Source organism: Lactuca saligna, chromosome 3 (assembly GCF_052625555.1).
Source record: "Lactuca saligna cultivar CGN05327 chromosome 3, ASM5262555v1, whole genome shotgun sequence".
In the NCBI taxonomy this organism is placed as follows: domain Eukaryota; kingdom Viridiplantae; phylum Streptophyta; class Magnoliopsida; order Asterales; family Asteraceae; genus Lactuca; species Lactuca saligna.
Window position 1 is genome coordinate 141,753,895 of NC_136419.1, and position 15,256 is coordinate 141,769,150.

The window sequence follows — 15,256 nt, forward strand, 5'->3', positions numbered from 1 at the left end:
ATAATAACAAAAAGGGAGAAAAGCCAGTGGAGGCTGAGAAGAAGAAGGAAGGAGATGACAAGAGGGGAAAGAACAATAAGAGGAAGGGGTGCCAGGGCCCCGACACCTCCAAGAAACAGCAGACAGTGGCGGTTAATGCCGTTACCACATCGGCTCCAGCCGCACCACATGCTCCAACCTCAGCCACTTCAAATACTTCCAAACCTTATTCCGGTAATCTTCCCAAATGCAACAAGTGCGGTTTCCATCACTATGGAGAATGCAAGGATTTTCAATGCACCAGTTGCAACCGAAGGGGTCACACTGCAAAGTACTTCAAGGCTTACCCTCCCCATAACCAAAATCAGGGAATTAACAACAACAACCCTCGCAACAACAACAACGCCCATGCCAGCGGCAACAACGCAGGGCCTAGCTACACCTGCTACGGATGCGGGAAGACTGGACACGTCCGCCGAGACTGTCCCAACAACAACAATTTAAGAAATGGAGGAACAGGAAGGATGCTGACCATGGGTCAGGGGGAAGCTATTCAAGATCCCTCTGTTGTTACCGGTACGTTTCTCTTAAACCACGCTTATGCATGCATCTTATTTGACTCCGGAGCGAAGCGAAGTTTCGTAAGCAATAAGTTTAAGCACTTATTAAAACAACTTCCCTAAAAGCTAAATGAAGCCTATACGGTGGAAATGGCCAATGGGAAAACCAAATCCACTGGGGAAATCTACACCGGATGTACCCTAACTCTTAATCAACACGACTTCCGAACAGACCTAATGCCAGTATCAATTAGGAGTTTCGACGTGATCATCGGTATGGACTGGTTAAGCCCCCACCATGCCGAAATTATGTGTCATGAGAAGGCCGTCCGTCTTCGTCTTCCAAATCACGAAACCCTAGTGGTCTACGGAGACAAATCTAGCATGAACCTTCGCCTCGTTTCGTGTGTCAAGGCACAAAAATATCTACGAAGGAACAATCTGGCGTTCCTGGCTCATGTGGTGGACAAAACCAAGGAGGAGATTAATGTTCGAGACATTCCAGTAGTATGTGAATTTCCGGATGTATTTCCTGAAGATCTTCCGGGAGTGCCCCCAGAGAGACAGGTTGAATTTCGAATTGACCTTATCCCAGGAGCAGCTCCTCTTGCTAAATCACCCTATCGGTTGGCTCCTGCCGAGATGCAGGAATTATCCAGCCAACTCAGTGAACTTTTGGACAAGGGATTTATTCGACCTAGTTACTCGCCATGGGGAGCTCCGGTACTCTTTGTCAAAAAGAAAGACGGATCTTTTAGAATGTGTATCGATTACAGGGAGTTAAACAAACTCACAATCAAGAACCGCTACCCACTCCCACGAATCGATGACCTATTTGACCAGCTCCAAGGGGCTAGTTATTTTTCTAAAATAGATTTACAGTCCGGGTACCACCAACTCAAAGTCCGGGAAGAGGATATTCCAAAAACCGCTTTCCGAACTCGTTACAGACATTATGAATTTGTCGTAATGCCCTTCGGTCTAACGAATGCCCCTGCCGCATTTATGGACCTAATGAATCGAATCTGCCGACCGTTTCTTGACAACTTTGTCATTGTTTTTATCGATGACATCCTCGTCTATTCTCGAAGCAAGGAAGAGCATGACCAACATCTCCGACAAGTCTTAGAAACTCTACGGTCAGAAAAACTTTACGCCAAACTCTCCAAGTGTGAGTTCTGGCTGCGGAGCGTGAATTTCCTAGGTCATGTGGTCAGTCGAGATGGAATCCATGTGGATCCCTCTAAGGTTAAAGCTGTAGAAGGTTGGGCAATCCCGACAACGCCCACGGAAATTCGTCAATTCTTGGGGTTAGCAGGCTACTATAGGAGATTCATTCAAAACTTCTCTAAGATCGCCAAGCCACTTACCTCGCTTACGCAAAAGGGCGTACCATTCAAATGGGCAGACAAACAAGAAATCGCATTTCGAACCTTGAAGCAAGCTCTCTGTAGCGCACCTGTACTATCTCTGCCTGAAGGAACGGAAGACTTTGTAGTCTACTGCGACGCATCAAATCAGGGTTTAGGTTGCATTCTCATGCAACGTGGGAGAGTGATAGCCTATGCATCCCGCCAGCTAAAGACGCATGAAGTAAACTACACAACCCATGACCTAGAGTTGGGAGCTGTAGTCTTTGCCCTAAAAATTTGGAGGCATTACCTTTACGGTACAAAGTGCACCGTCTTCACAGACCACAAGAGCCTCCAACACATCTTAAACCAGAAGGAGTTAAACATGAGGCAACGAAGATGGGTTGAGTTGCTAAACGATTATGAGTGCGAGATCAAGTACCACCCAGGCAAGGCCAACGTGGTAGCTGATGCATTAAGTCGGAAGGAGTACTCTAACCGCCGTACGAAAACTCTCTCGATAACCATTCAATCTCATCTGGCCACTCAAATCGCATCGGTCCAGTCGGAGGCCATGAAAACGGAAAATAGAGCTAGCGAGGCGTTGCGCGGGATGGAAAAGAACCTAGAAACAAGGGAGAATGGGGTATACTACTTTATGAACCGTATTTGGGTCCCTAAACTTGGAGGGCTTAGAGATGTTGTCATGAAGGAAGCCCACAAGATGCGATACTCCATTCACCCCGGTTCTGATAAGATGTATTTGGATATTAAACAACACTATTGGTGGCCTAACATGAAGGCGGAAATCGCGACCTACGTTAGTAAGTGCCTTACATGCGCCAAAGTAAAGGTGGAATACCAGAAACCTTCAGGATTGTTGCAGCAACCGGAAATTCCCGAGTGGAAATGGGAGGGGATTTCTATGGATTTCGTTACCAAGCTACCCAAGACGTCGGGCGGACTGGACACCATATGGGTAATAATCGATCGACTAATGAAATCTGCCCATTTCCTGCCAATCAAGGAATCCTACAAGATGGAGAGACTGACGCGATTGTACCTACGAGAAATCGTGAGACTCCATGGAGTGCCAAAATCTATTATCTCGGATAGGGACAGTAGGTTTACGTCCCGATTTTGGCAATCACTCCATAAGGCGATGGGAACAAACCTCGATATGAGCACCGCTTATCATCCACAAACGGATGGTTAAAGCGAGCGGACTATCCAAACGCTCGAGGATATGCTCCGTGCATGCGTGATAGACTTTGGAAAGTCTTGGGATACCCACCTACCCTTAATAGAGTTCTCATACAATAATAGTTACCATTCGAGCATCAAGGTGGCTCCTTTCGAAGCACTTTACGGGCGTAAATGTAGATCACCGTTATGTTGGGCTGAAGTAGGTGACACCCAGCTAGCAAAAATGCATGCGTCGGACAAAGCACTAACGGGACCGGAGATCATCCGTGAAACCACGGAAAAGATCGTTCAAATCAGAGCTCGATTGCAAGCATCGCGTGACCGAAAAAAGAGCTACGCTGACAAACGACGAAAGCCCTTAGAATTTCAGGTCGGTGATCGAGTACTGTTAAAAGTCTCGCCCTGGAAGGGGGTTATACGTTTCGGAAAACGGGGAAAGCTGAACCCGCGATACATTGGACCTTTCGAAATCGTCGCTCGAATTGGTCCAGTAGCATACAAACTGCAACTACCCGCAGAGCTAAATGGTGTACACCCCGTGTTTCACGTATCTAATCTGAAGAAGTGTCTCTCAGATGAAACACTCATCACTCCTCTTGACGAAATCGAAATCAATGAGAAACTCCTGTTCGTTGAAGAACCAATCGAAATCATGGACAGGGAGGTAAAGCGTACTAAGCAGAGTCGCATCCCGATCGTGAAAGTACGGTGGAACTCAAAGCGTGGGCCAGAATTCACTTGGGAGCGTGAAGACCAAATGAAGCAAAAGTACCCTCACCTATTCTAGTTTTCTCAAATCTAGCTTTCAAACAGAATTTCGGGACGAAATTCCCTCTAACGGGGGGATGATGTCACAACTAGAAATTCTATGTCTTGTAATCACTATACTCAATTAAATGTTGAAATCAAAAACTCAAAAACAAGTATGATGTTTACTCAATGGGAAGCTAAACCCCAATTCACTACATCAAACAATTGGAAAACCCTAGAAGTTCTTGTTAAGTCTATTTTGGACTAGAACTTCCTTATTGGATCCAAATGGACCAATAAGCTTCCAATTGGACTATCATGGGCTTAGAACCCTAATTGGGCTCTAATTGGACCCACATCTATTTATTTCAACATTGTGAGCCATGTTGGACCTAGAATGGAATAAATACAAAATTTTGAACCATGAGTAACTTAAACTAGCTCAACAAAGTGTAAAAATCATACTATACTTCTTTTGGGACAAAAAACCATTCAACTTAACATCTACATGGGTTAGGACATTAAAGCCCAATTTTTTTTCCTTTCCATTTACAATTCTCGGCCCATAAGCCCAAAACCAAGAAGGAACAGTGATTTAAGCCTTGCCACCTCACTTATATCCCACATATCTCCATGCATGGACCAACATGCAACTAGGAATGTCAACTCAACTCTCTCTCTTCTCTTCATCTTGAACTCGGCCGAGAGCAACACCCACACCCACACAAAACACTCACAAACTCTCTCTAAAATCACTCAAGGCTTCTTCTTCTTCTCCATCCAAAATATCGAAAATTAGGAAGCATTCAAGGAAGTTCTTCCACAAAATCATCATCTAAGGTAAGGTTTTGCTTGGATCTATGACTTGTATTCCTTATTTATCAAAAATCTCTTCCTAATCCATGCAAAAATCATGATCTTGCACTCTAGAAACCCCATAAACTCGAAAATTTCATCAAGGAGTGCAAAGGCCAAAAATCACTTCATTTCTTCCATTCTTTCTTCAAAAACCGAATCAACACCCAAGGTGAGTTTCATATCCCGTTATTTTCGGTTTTTATGAGTTTTTGTGGGGGAGAATACAAGAAAAAGTGTAGATCCATCATTATGTGTATGTTGTGGTTGATTTCTATGCTTATGTGTATGTTTTGTATGATTTTGATGATAGATTTAGTATGAAATGCTAAAAACCGAGACTTATATCTTATTATGGCATAAAATATACTACTTCATTGCAAAGTATACTAAGAAAATGGCTAAATAGCTTGACCACACTTAACTTGGGCTAAAAACTCATTTTTTTGACATAAAATGTTGAAAATACAAAGTTAAAGGGCCTAAAGTGAAATATTTCGAAATCTGATGGGTAAGATGAGTCAAAACAGTTTACACAATGTATTTTCTGAAAATATACTATTTAGAGGGTTAAAAACATAAATTCCAAGCTTATTGGGCTAAATATGACATTTTCGGCCCAATAAGGCCCAATATGCGAAATTCTCTAAAATGGAGGACCAAAACTGCATTTTTCTGTAAAACAGTGGACTATAAGTGTTCCATATGCTTTTCAAAGGTTTAAAATGCTTTTCAATTTTAAAAGGGACCAAAGTTGTAAAAATTTTCCAAATTGGGTCAAAAATGTAAAAGTTGCGACAAAGAGGGGCTATAACCGAGAAAACTGAAGTTTCAAGGGCTTAAACTGTTTTCTATGATAAATATGCTGGAAAATACTTATTTCAATAATTTTTGGTATAAAAATGTCAAGAAAATTGATTTAAGGACCAAACCGGAAAGTTTTTAAATAAAGGGGTGAAAAGGGTAAATTCTACAATTAAGGAGGGGCTGAAAACAGAAAATCTTCAAGGCTGGTTAATACATGCAATTTGACCAATTGATGGTACCACGCTTGTCAACGAAATACAATATACTACAATACCAAAAGTCGTTGTTAAACGAATTGGTTCGGTCTCGAACCAATAAAAATCCAAAACCACTAACACGACGACGTTACGACATTTCGATTCATAACTAATAATGATGGAGAATTCACTATACATACGAGTGTGCGCAGACGTCTATGCACCATCTTTGGGCCCCAAAAGTGTAAAATCTTGTTCGTTGTGCCTAGCTAGCCCAATGACCTGATCTTAAGGCCCGAAGATCTCTCTCTCTCTCTTACGAAGTGTTGGGTTTTACTGATCCGACATAACGTAACAGGACTTTCAATGGCAAACGTGCTGCTGGTCCCCAAGGGTCCTTCAGTGCTGCTAGTAAAGTCGGTAACTCACGATTGCGGGTTGGGCTTCGGGCCCTTCGCAATTGCATTTGTCCTGAACGACGCGGGGAAACACCGAGGGTTTCGCACCTTCTCTCCTTCCCTCCGGTCGTGGGACTACACAAGTCCGGGAGGATCGAGTTGTGTGAAGAATTACGAGTGGCACCTAAGGGATCGCTTGTAAGGTTGTCGATTGGACGTTTTCATTAACGTACGTCACAACACTTCACCACCCATTGTACTCTCAATGCCTCCGGAGCTCAATGATTTCCCTCTAACGAAACGAAACAACGGTATACAAACTAAGTAATACAAAGTGATAGGAAAACGTTGGGTTTTCCTAGGGTTTTCAACAATTACAACTTATGAATTACCGGTCGAATTTTTCACAACTCTTACGCTTACATCTATAGAATTCAAACATGCATACTCATGGATCAACACATATTTTTACACTATTCTATTATTAGAAAATATCGGATTTTCTGATGGGTTTCAAACATTACATTGGATTTCAAACACTACTTATGAACTCACCAACATTTCCTATGTTGACGTTTTTCAAAATACTTGTATTCTCAGGTAACAGATAAGGTGACGGATGATTTATACTCTATGATGTTTGCTGTGGTTTAAGTGATGATGAACAGTTATTTTGAGAATGTAACGTTTGAACAATGTAACGAATGTAAACACTATCGGTTGTACTATTCCAAATGTTGGTGATGTTTTATGTTATGTTTCATGTATATGCATTGTGATGGTATTCAATGAGTCACGATAGCCCTCGGACGTTTCCGCCGTCTGGTTCGGGGGTGTGACACATAGAATTAACATATGTTTGCATTCTGATATATAAAAAAATCCCCAGCTTAACCCTTTTCATGCAAATTCTGACAAAATGCCAGCTTAACCCTTTCCATCAAAGAAAAATTTATAACAATCAAGTAACAAGAAAAAATTGAAAATCAAGAACAAACTATCATTATTTAAGTCAGATTCTAAATTATAAAATCAACTTGAATGATGGATATTTAAAATTAAATATGAATGAGAGTACATATTAATGGTATATCTAAAGCCTAGTTCAGTAATTGAAAAATTACACATCTCATCAAATGGCTAAGCTGGATCTTTGACTATGATCTAGGCTGATTCTTGTCTATCTAACAGATTCATCTACTATTGATTGATCATGCAACGTATAACTTGTATAGTTGTATGCAAGCTAATAGCAATATAATTGACATCTCATCTTCACAATTATTTAAGTTGACCAATAAAGCAGTAGGCTTTAGAGAGAAAAAAATCTCAAAATAAATTGATATCAAGAGTTTGAATTTGAAAGAATGAGTTATGATTTGTACCTGTAGTCCTGGGGTTAACTTGTTTAAGGTGATGGCAAAAGATGTTAGATTGTATCAAGTGAGATTAACAGGAGGCAGTGTCCTTTGCCACAGTAGATGTGCATCACTCATATCCTTTGGTTTCATATTTGTAATTACATATATGTAATACATGCTGTCGTCCCATTTCCCAAATACTATTGCATGATTTTTTCCATTAATATCTTCAAAAAAATCCATGTACCTTTTCAACAATAATTAGGGATAAAAAATTCCATAACAATTAATCTTAATGTGACCATTTTTTAAGCATATTTACCTGGTGTGGATTTCTTTCAAGAATTGACTGTTCTTTTAACTTGATCTTGCATGAATATTCTATATTACAACATATATGCATCATTCCATGTTGATCATAGTAAACTTTACCCAGAATAAGATTATAAATGTTGGTTGTAACCTGGCAAGACGAGACCAAAATCAAAATGATAAATAAATATGAGGAAATTGACTAAAATCCTAAATGACCATTTTACACTTTTTGCATTTTTCATACCTTTCTCCACTGGAAAACCTCACCATCATCAAATTCTAAGGTAAGAACGCCAACAGGGTCAAGTTGAATTGATCTCCCCTGAAAATTTACACCCTCTGCCTTGAGAATGATAAGCTATGAGAGTAGGATGATGACTCACCTTTTCAGAGAAGAATCAAACTCCTTTCTCAGGGTAATCAGCCTCATAAGTTTCCCCAACAAAGGATTGAAAGGTTTACAATGTCATCATTCAGAAGAAGTGTATCCAGAATAAAAAAAAAAAGCAACAGCATTTAAAAGTCTTTAAAGACTGTTTCCATGTTCATAAGCACGATCTAGAAGGTAAGAGTACTTCAGATCCTCAAAGCATTTTTGTGGAGATGAAATATCCTCATTGAAATAAACAGGGAGACAGAAACATGTCAGATCCTTTCCAATGCTGTCTTTAATCAAGGACCACACAATCACTCCCTTTTCTTTCTCACAGGGATCCGAAAGCTTCTTTCTTCTCTTAATAGTCACCTCACCCGAGTTATTAGACTAAGCTGAAATTGATTCAAGGATACCTTAAGAGAAACCAACATATGAAGCTTCCCAAAGGCTTCAGGAACATTTATCGGATAGAGTGGCCTCTTCAAGATGATTTGCCAAGATTTTTTCGATCTCCGCCGGCCGCGACCTAGCGATTCAACAAATTCATGATCGGAGCACTCACCTATCGTTTTGTACATCATCGGCAGCTGCACGCGTGGAATAGAATTGAGTAGATGTGAGGTTATAAAGAAGAGATATTAGGTCAAACATATATTTAATTTATTTCCTTAATTTTAAGTGCAAAAAACCAGAAATACCCTTTTTGATTTAATTAATTATTTAATTATTTGCTAACTTGTTATTGGTGCATTTAGGAACACAATAGTTACTAGAAATATTTCAACATAGCTCTCTCTCTCTCTCTCTCTCTCTTGTTGATATCGGTTAATACATGTGCACATAGCTTGAGGATTTAATTTGAGGGAAAAAAGGAATGTTTGGGCGTGTAATTTTTCTACAATCATCTTTAACCTTCTATAGGCTTCCTATTTCATGTTTAGGGATGTATATCATCTAAACATATACTAAACTGTAAGATCAGTTTCTAAACATACAATTCTATAGTCAAATTCTTATATTCTGTAACATCCCAATTTTACAAACCAAAAATTTCATTTTTGATATAACGTTTAAGAAAAACATTTATAAGAAAACATCATCAAGTCATATCATTTCATAAACCACAATCACATGTCTCAAAACCATATCATAAAAATAGTAATAATATCATAGTACATTCCCAAGAATCTCATAATGCGGAAATCCGATGTGTGTTATGCATTGCTACCGTGCCAACTCCTTCCCCTTCGAAGAAGAGGTACCGGAAAACAAAACAGAAATCTGTAAGAACACGGCAGGAGCATTGGAAACCCCAATAGTTGGTCGAAGAGATCATCAATCTTCAGGAGTGGGTAACAGTTCTTCACGGTTACCCTGTCCAGCTTACGATAATCTATACACATCCGATATGACCCATCCTTCTTCTTCACAAATAGGATTGAGGCTCCTCAGAGTGAACTACTCGGCCTAATAAATCCCTTCACTAACAGCTCCTGCAGCTGTGTAGACAACTCCTACATCTCAGGCAGAGCCAATCGATATTGTGTCTTTGCTATCGGAGTCGCACCAGGGACCAGGTCGATCCAGAACTCTACTTATCACTCCGAGGGTATCCCAGGCAGTTCTTCTAGGAATACATTTGCGTACTCTCGCACCACTGGTACATCACTCACCGTCGCCTTACTTTCCTCTCGGGTATCCATGACATAGGCAACATATCCTGCATAAACCTGCTGAAGGTAGTGCCTAGCCCTCGCTACTGAGCATAAAGCTGGTCGACGATGTAGTCTGTCACCCTGAATCACCAGCTCTCTCCTACTTGGTGTCCTGACTTGTACCAGCTACTATGCACAATCAATCACTGCTTTGTTGGGGCTCAACCAATCCATGACTATGATAACATTGTTCCCACGCAACGGAATGGCAACCAAGTCTACTAGGTAGCACTCCTCATATGGTCTCAAAACACAATCCCTAAAGACCTCTACGACTCATACTAATCGGTATTCAGTAATCTCAACCTCTAGATGGCAATCCAACATGCTTGAAGACTCGGGAAAGCTCTTGCTAAGGGCAAGAGAGACGAACGATCAGGTAGACCCCGAATCGAACAACACCTGAACTGGGATCATGTTTACATGGAACGATCCCAAACAACGCATAAAACATATATATAAATATCATAAACAACATAAAATAAGAGTTAAGGAGAAGAAAACATACCCGTCAACACATCGGGTGCAACACGCACCTCATCAGCTGTAAAATGGAAGGCTCGACTCCTCACCACTGGAGTATCTATCTTCACTTGTTGGCCATCCGTAAGTCGTAGGTTCGCTGGAGCTAGCGCCACCACTGGCATTGTTGTTGCTATCAATCTTGGGTAGTCAGACTTTTTATGGCCCTTCTGATTGTAGTGAAAGAAATTCAGGTCTGATGTCTGTTATATGGGGGTAGGGGCAGTACAATCCTTGCTAAAATGCCTAGTCTTTCTGTACTTATAACAACCGATGACCCTAGTCTGCGAACCCCCTCGTGTGGCTTGCCGCATTTCCCACAACAGCTCCGGCCCTGATGGCCCTTCGACATACAGTCAGATCCCTTGGGTTTCTTCCCCGAAACCCTAGTAACCCGCCCCTCTATTGCCTTCCTCCTCCCGAGGTGCTCTATATTTATCTCCTTCTCCCTCACCCTTGTAATCATGTCGTCACATGTTGGACATGCTAAGTAGCTGACATGTTTCTAAATGTCAGCTCTCAATATGTCATAATAGCTGGTCTTCGGTATCTCCTCATCCCCTACATACTGAGGTACCAATAAGGCCACTCCCGAAACTTAGCGGTCATCTTTGCCACCGTCTCATTCGTCTGCCTCATGTCAAAGAAATCCCTGGCCAGCTGTTGAAGCTCCACAGCCGGAGTGAACTCAACCCTAGACCAGGCCACAAAATCTGACCAAGTCATAGCCTCAATGGTCGAAGCTCCAAAAGAATCACCAACTGACTACTACCAATCTCTGGCTCTGTCTCTCAAACATCTAGCTGCATACCGGACCTTCGACCCTTAGGGAAAAAGCTCGTTAACTGAGCAGACTCTATATCTACTATCGACCTCCAGGCGACAATGAGGTCTTTCACCCCGTGGAAGTCTGGCGCACTAATCCCCTGAAGTCTTTGAATGAGAGTGTGTGTGTCCATGTCTGGCCAGATGCCATGTCGCCCCTGAACGCCTTGAGGTGATCCTCCATCCACTCGATAATCCCTTCCTTGATCGTCTCGATAATCACCGGGATTGCCTAAAGTATTCCTCTCATGATCTCTGACATGATGAACTCACACAGCCTCTCATCAATTGGCTCGAAACCCGAACCTGATCCTGATCTAGACCCGAATCCCAATCCTCCTGCTCCATGACGCGTAATCTTCACCATTATGAAACAAAGCATATAATTTTTAGGGTCATATGAAATCTCGAGAGGTCTAACACGCTTTACAAGTTCCTTGGTTTTACCTCGGCCCTCCTTGACTAGAGTACGAATCCTTTACTTTTAGTAGTACGGGCCCATACTACCTTCCACATCTATCCATACTTTCCTTAAGGATTTCTTCGGCTTCACCAAGTCCCTTCAACTACTATTGCACTATGTACTAATCTCATCCTAGGATTACCCTAGGGTAATTCTCCAACCTACTCTCTGCCACCAGTTGCGTAAGAAGTTCCTACCACCTTCACCTAACTAGCTCGCGAATACCCATACTTATCACTAAGAGCGAATAATTCTTTGAATGAGAGGTCCTACCCTACAACGGTTGGACTCAAACAATGGCTGTGAAGTAGGGCTAGACCTAACCTTCTAAAATTACTTAGTCCTCAAATTATGTAACTTAATGCATTCATTTACTAGTTAGTTAAAGATAACTAGAACTCTCATTAGCACAAAGCAAGAATAATTCGGGCATTGAGTAACCCAAACCAAGCATATCGTATCCAGGCTATCATGCAGCTCAATTAGGCACATAAAAAGGCATAACATGCATCTTCATAGATCCTTAGCCCTATTCTAGCTTGTATTTATCATAGTCATATCATATCGTAACATAAATTATATGGGTATCTTGGGGAAAACTTACTTGAGCTCGGCCGGCTGGACGTACCACACACCTTGTTCTTTTCAAAGTTCCTTTCTCTTTTCAAGTTGTTTTCAAAAATCCTTTTTATAAAAATGATTTTCTTTGAATATTCTGATACCAAGTACTTAGTTTGAGTTCAGTCACACTTGAGAGTGTGCCCGAATCCCTCAAACCAAGGCTCTGATAAGAACTTGTAACATCCTAATTTTCCAGACCAAAAATCTCTTTTCTGATATAATGTTTTAGAAAAACATTTATAAGAAAACCTCATCAAGTCATATCATTTGATAAACCATAATCACATGTCTCAAAACCATATCATAAAAATAGTAATAATATCATAATACATTCCCAAGAATCTTATAATGCGGAAAATCCGATGTGTGTTATGCACTGCTACCGTGCTAGCTCCTTCCCCTTCGAAGAAGAGGTACCTGAAAACAAAACAGAAATCTGTAAGAATGAAGCTTAGTGATTTCCCCCATCATACCACATACCATTTATAACACATACTTCCAGACATATATGGGTTCCTGACCTACCCTGATGAGCATACCGGGGTGCTTAACCTACCTGTGCTAGGCATACCAGGGTGCCTAATCTACCCTTGTCATACATACCGAGGTGTCCGACCTACCCATCTGGTTTATCTCAACCGGTTACAAGGACTATTTCACCCATACTACTACCACATAAAAAAATATAACATAATAATACTTTCAGGCATATAAGGGTGCCAAACCTACCCTTTGGTCCTATTGACCGGATATGGGGAGTATTCCCCCTACTACCACTATCACATAACATCATATCATACTAGTGCATAAAACATAACAGATAGTGGCAAACCATAATATTATCACAAATACAACCATATCAACTAGAATCAATTGCTAGTGGGTCGCCATTGGTGCCTTCGACCCACTTCAACTGGAAGGTAACTCACCTCAACGTCGTGAAGTGTCTGAACTATCTTCGATGTCGTGATCAACTCCTCTGAACTCCTACACATAACAATCTTCCTTAGTTACCATTTCACACTCATAACCCCTTTCAAGGGTAAACCCAGGTCAAAGTCAACACCTTGTTCAAAGTCATCTTTTGGTCAAGGTTACATCTGGTTGACTCAACTCGCTGAATTAACCCACCAACTTGTCAAGTTCCATAATCCTTAGAATGCTAAAAGCTTCGACCCTAGTCACCAAGTCTTTCAATAACTCGTCGAGTTCTCCTTCGTACAAAATCGGGACATCCTACAACTGACCCGGCGAGTTCATCATTAAACTCGTCGAGTCCTACTTCTTATAAGTTGGCACGGTTAGTCACAGACTTGCTGAGTTCTCCATGAACTCGTCGACTTCATCTTCATGCAGTTGGGACTTAGTCCTGAACTCGCCGAGTTTGTTCTTGAACTCGCCGAGTTCCATGATCTTTAAGTCCATAAACAAACCCAAATGACTGAGTCTTCTTCCAACTCAACACATTGCTCGTTATTAGAAGAGGTTTGGGGGAAACTGTGACCTGAATCGCCGAGTCGTATGTGACATCCTCACTTTCACGGCCAGAAAAGACCGATTTTGTTTATGCTTTGTAAAAATCAGAGTACTTCATTTCATAAAAAATGTTCGGAATTTGTTCCCAGAAAATACGATAAATACGTTATCAAAACATTTTCGAAGAAACATATTTTTATTTATGTTAAAACGTTTGGGATGTCATCGTCAATACAGAAACATAAGCATAAGCGGAACTTACATTTATTTACACTAGTGATCTACATCTCTTTAATCTCTCAGTGTAATGTGACTTCATATCAGTACCTGTGATGTAAATAAACTGAGTCGGTCAAGTTGGGAAACCTGGTGAGTACATAGGGTTTTCAACCCACAATAATATAAATTATTATGTTTAAATATTTAAGCAATCAATCCAATTACCCATCCCCATTCTCTTCTTTATTCTACTCTAAGAATTCAGCTATTCCTCATTTATTTATTCCTAAGGGTTATCCTAAGGAATAGGCACGAAATCCATCGTTGCTAAGGTTTACTCAACGAGCACTAAATCCATAGTTCCCAAGGTTTGTCTCGTTTATTGACAGTATCGTTTCCGAGACTCCTCTCGCAATACAGGTCAATGGTTTTTATCTTGTTTATCGACGGTATCGTTTCCGAGACTCCACTCGCAATACATGTCGATGGGTTTTTAGAGTACACCTGGTGAATACACAGTTCAAAACACCTATAGGTTGCGAGCCTGCTAGTGTCCACTGGACTGTCTAGAATAGTCCGTGGTTGTTATCCATACTCTACTGGATGACCGGGCCATCAATTGGGAATAAGGTTTCTCTCATGGTTCACCTCTCACTCTTAACTCATGGTCTATATTACCTCTTCCTCATTTTATTTTTGTCACACAGAAACTATTTCATCTACCCATGTTTTATCCCAACATATTTGTAGATATAAAATACATATACAGTTTAAATCATTTAAAACATGTATAAAATCGTTCACCCAATATAGATAGCAAGTATTCGGATAATATGCACACATAGCACGTAATTTATATAAAATACTTCATATCTATGTGTAAGCTGAAAGTAACTATGCACTCACCTGAGAAGGTGGTGACTCGGTACTCGGACAACGCTTCGTTACTTTAAAATAATTTCCTTCGACGAAACCTAGTATTATCACCACTAGATTTTAGTCATATATTACCGTGACTAATTATTAGTCTTATTATTATTATTATCATATAAGCGTTTAAACAATACTTTCCAACCACTATGTACAGATAGGGGTCAGACATAAAACACCGGAGGGCAGGACCATTTTGGCGTATAGCACTTCTGAAATCCAACAACCCTATGCGACCCTTTAAACCAGATTCCCTGTACCGTGAGTAGTTAAAAAGATATTATAACGACACTTATATAAGTCATAATAATAGCTCAAATATTTATTAT

The 15,256-nt window shown here is 40.7% G+C and overlaps 1 pseudogene; it reads right to left on the reverse strand.

The window, feature by feature from the left end:
• Positions 1-7,315: 7,315 nt before the first annotated feature.
• Positions 7,316-8,734, reverse strand: LOC145036034 (oxysterol-binding protein-related protein 2A-like; annotated as a pseudogene).
• Between the last annotated feature and the right edge of the window lie 6,522 nt (positions 8,735-15,256).